Source organism: Scatophagus argus, chromosome 20 (assembly GCF_020382885.2).
Source record: "Scatophagus argus isolate fScaArg1 chromosome 20, fScaArg1.pri, whole genome shotgun sequence".
Classification (NCBI taxonomy): Eukaryota; Metazoa; Chordata; class Actinopteri; family Scatophagidae; genus Scatophagus; species Scatophagus argus.
This window is the reverse complement of record NC_058512.1, coordinates 6,228,428-6,233,389: the sequence shown is the minus strand read 5'-3', so window position 1 is coordinate 6,233,389 and position 4,962 is coordinate 6,228,428.

Here is a 4,962-nt window from a genome sequence, read left to right as displayed (position 1 = left end):
CGTTACGTGCGTCATGGCGTCAACGTCTTTGCTACCACCGCGCGGCTGGTACTGAAACAACAACTAGTCGATGATGAATATTAAAAGAAAAATATTTAAATAATAATGAATTAAATGTCAGTGCATCATTCGGTGGATAAAAGTGTGTGTTTCGTTGGGTATCAATTAATGTGATACTCTAGTGGACGCTCACACTTTAAGTAATTTGTTTGTTTGTTTGTACCTCTATTTGAAGTTGTAAACATGCTTAAAGGACGGAGTAAAGGGTCACATGAACACTTGAAGTACAGTTTACCTCCACTGTGAAAACATTTGTTTGGTCTAACTATGGGTCTCTGGAGGCAGCCTTTCAAAGTTTAAACAAACAACCCTGATTACGTCATCAGGGTTATTGAAATTACCGCTGAGTTGCGTTACTTATGAGAAGTGAAGGATCCTATGTGTGTTTTTGGAGCTTGTTCCATATGAGGAATCAAATTGAGGTTATCTCTGCCTCTGCTGCTTCACTTTTCAGTGTTTTGAAGTTTTTCTAGATGGTTTTTAATTATTCACCTGTGAAGAAGTTGAATTTGTGTCTCTAAAATGCATGTTTTTTTTGGGTTTTTTTTTGGTGTTTTTTGTTTTTTATTTAAATCATGTCTTACAAATCAAGCAAACTTTATGGAAGTGCAATTCCAAATCCCTGGTGCACCACGTTAAGAATTTAATAGGAATTTACTGAATCAAATCTGTTGAAGATTTAATATTCTTTTGAAATATGTAAGCCTCGCAAAACATTTCAAAATTAATTGGACTGCATCTCCTAATCAGTGAAATTTTCTGCAGAAACATGCAAATTTTATTCGACTAAACAAACACAGCAGAAAATGTTTACTGGTTAGCATAATGTCCACAAGGAGAAGTCATTAGTCAAATGAGATAGCATTTACTTACATTTTCTCAAGGCAGTCTGCTGCCTTAAATCATCAGAATGCTCCTTTGCTGTACTTTCTGTGTATGTCTTTATACTGTGTCAGAGCACCGGAGGTTCATGGTGTAAAAGTTCATTAAAACCATCTCAAACAAATCTGAGAGGCATTTTAAACAAGAAAGGCAGAGTTTGTAGATTAACTGAGCATCTAGAAAAAAAAATATCAACTGAAGAATTACAGCATGACATGGGCCCAGTACAGCATGTACTTCATTATATCATGTCTACCAAGTATTTGTAAGATTAAAACTCAAGCATCAAAACAAAATCTCTGACCAACCTGTAACATAAGTCATGAGTTAAACAGTACTGAGTACAACAAGTACCTCAGAACAGTACTAATTAGACAGCAGTTACTTTCCACTGCTGGACTCCAGTTAGCACCATAACATGAAGCTTGTCAGCGCAGCCATGTACATCAACAGGAGCTAAGCTGTAACTTACATGCTCCGTTAACCCAAACTCATCTCACTCATCTCTCTTCTCATTACTTGAGTCAAATGATCTCAGGGAAGTTGATTCAGAGAAACCTTAATGTTCTGGTGACTTTTGTTCCCTTGCCCTCTGTGTGACCTCTACCAGCAGGCCTGATTTCAGCGCAAACACTGTTCACAGGCACCTGCCGAACCCAGGAGTTCTTCAGTTTCTCAGGAATGCAGTGTGGCGTTACAGGGAGTTGGATAGCAGAGCCACTGAGGAGCCTGTAAAGGATATCCCAGTGAAACAAGAGGACTGTGGTGTCACTTACAGCCACCGTGGTAGCTTTTCAATCTGTCAGGTCAGTCAGGTATGATTTAACTTTTATTCAGCAATATGACATTAGTCAGAATGGCTGTTGAGGTGACGTGAAATACAATATTTCCTATCACAATAATGTTTTATTTTTTCCATTGAAGAGTGAGAATCATGGCTCTTACAGCACAATTTAGCAGAAAAAGACACCTTGAGCCTGCATCAAAAGACCTGCTCAAGCATGGCCATTTCGATTCGAGGGAAAGGAGTGTTTCACTGGTCTTCTTGCTTCATTACAACAGAACCTCAGTGGCTCAGCAATCAAATGAAGGTGCAGTTCAACTTCTAGCCACTTGATGGCCCTTTCAGCCAAGAGATCCCACCCCCTCCCGCCCCTCTTTCGCCACTATCGTCATCATTGCCCACAAAATGGATGACAGCTTTTAGAAATACCAGGGTGCGTCACGACTCTGAGGTGCACATGCTGTGCCATTTATGTTCCACCTGTTTTGATGCCTCAGCAACCCGAGGCAGAGAAAAATCATGCCTGCAACAGCACAAGTAGCCAATTGGTGTTACAGGCTGGTACTGTATCAAAGCTACAGGGCTTATAACCTCACTGTAATATCTGGCAACATCCTCTGCCTTAGAGACACGAAATAATTATCTGGGACCTTTTTGCCATGTCATCAATTTCCAGAAAACAACACAAAACAACAAAGGAAGCATTTTACCCTTACTCTGTACTTTATTGTCTCTTTCAAATACACAACTGTTTTATTATGTTGTTTTTGTTTCTGGGAATAAGTAGTTAAAGCTTGCTTGCTTGGACCGTTGGCATGCTCGCTTTAATCAGTTCTCTCTCTGTTCATGTGTGCGTCCATCTGGTTGCCACATTACAAGCTGATGATCTCACTGTATGTTTCCTTTTCTTTTTCCATAACAGTGTCATTGTTGTTGATCTGTGCTTAGTGTTTCCTGACCTGAGAGGACTGATTAGTACACAGGTGGGTCATTTTGTTTTTAACACTTAACAGTGCAACACCGAGTGAAACTCTGACAGAGAAAGAATCTGCACCACTAAGAGAACAAATGGACCCAAAATAAAATCCGATGAAAGCAAAGTGATCCGAGGACAAAGGACACAGGTGGTAAAGGTTTGGGAACAAACAAAAGCCGATAAAGACTGAAACTGTCTGTGATGGGACTTGGTTGTTTCTCTTGATTAAGGAGCTGTCCTTGAGGTCTGTGCAGGGGAAAGGGAGCAGAACTACACTCCAAATCTAAAATGTGATTGTTTGGTTGTTTTTCAAGAGAAAACCTGAAAAGAAACAAGTTCTGGCACCCTAACGAGAGCTATCCACTGTGAACATGTGCCATGAAAACCATCAGTAGGCTGCTGACATCAACATATACCGTTTCATGCTTAATGGAAGCGTCACAATGTGTGGCTGCAGCAGTGGACGAGACTGAAATATGGTCTTTTTCATCTCTCTCACAGACAGGATGGCAGCAAGAATATTGCAGCATCCCACCGTCAAAACTCCCCTCTCTCGCTCTGTCTTTCTCTCTTTTCACAGTGCAGCACTGCAGTGCTTCTCTGCACATGCCCAGACAGACTGGGAGAGAGCCACAGCAAGTTTGAGCTCACTAGAAACATTAAGAGTCTGCATCACAGAGACACCCATGTACTCCTTGCAAGCTGTGTTTGCATTAGGAACAAAAGTCTTGTTTAACACAACTGAAAATTAATTCCACGCTGACATTTTGAAAGGTTAAAATGCATCGACGAGGTAACATTTGCTGTCATAAGAGTCAAACCTGTGACGTTACAGGGCTTCCTTTTGTCTCAAGGTCACACTGCCTCCCACGAGCTTTTTACTCAAACTGTTCAGTGCAGAAAGAACACAGTCCACACAGCGTTAATATACAACTTCACGCTGCATCTCTCTAGTCAATAATCGCATCATTAATTAGTTTATCTTCCGTCACCCTCCTTACTACAATGCTTTAACTTACTGCTATATTTAAACCTCTCCATAAAGTGCTTTTTATCAGCTTAGATCTCAGTATGGTTCCTTTTTATGGTTCCTTTTCCTTTTAGTCTGTTGACTTTGTAACTCTGATGACCAGGTTTACCTTTTAGAGAATTTTCTGCAGTTGCATGTTGTACTCCATTCAGCTGGTTTGCCATGGCAATAGACAGACCATTATTTAGTTTTATTTTTTTAATGTAGCTGATTAAAAGAAATAGACCGATGAGCAATCAAGGCAAGTACAAAATGTGATTCATAACTCATCAGAAGACAAAATAAATGGTAGAATAAGGAGGAGAAATGACATCAAATGTACTCTCATGGTGAAAAAGTAAAAAGTAATGGAAACACATGCTGATAGGTTTGAAAAATAAACACAACAACAAATCAGCAACACAGGGTAGACATAGAACACATAGATTTCAAGTGGAAGAGAAATAGCCTCCAAATGGTCTTTAAGGATGTTTAAGTCCTTTTTACGGGTTTCTCGATAAATATCATGAGTAGATGATGCAGAGAATCCCAATCAGGAAGGCAAGCAGAGCAAATGGAGCATAGCCATCATCATCATCACTCTGGCTCTTACTCCTTCACTGTACGGTTATGGAATTTTATTCCTGTCATTGCAGTGAGCGTGATTTCCTCCATGTCACTGTTATTCTCTCTCTCTGTCTGTCTGTTCACTTGCACCAGCTGATCAAAGTTCACTGGTGAGTCACACAAGGTGCAAAGAGATGTGATGTGCGAAGACGTCTGGTTGTTAACATGCCCCTCCACACAGAAGTGATCCTGGAAAAGCAAGCCCTACATGAACACAAGGAAGATAATGGTTGTCCTTAGCCACAAGAGCATCTGGACTGCAACAGCACATCCATGAGTTCATATTTGCTAAAACCCTACAAGTTCAATCTAACAGATTCGCTGTGGAAACAATCAAAATGTGGACTAAGCCGATTTAAAGCACTTCCCCCTCCTTGATTACTACAGTATACAAAAAAAAATGGTAAGAGTTACTATGAGGACTGTATTGAATTTACTTCTACTACAGTACATGTTACCGCCCGTGTTCCCTCAACACTGCTGCGATCAATAAATCTAACCTCAGTGCAGTGTCCTTGGGATGGCCACGATTCATTGCCTCTCCCTGCCATTATGTCTCTCCTTCTGCACAAAATGCACACACACACACACACACACACACACACACACACACACACACACACA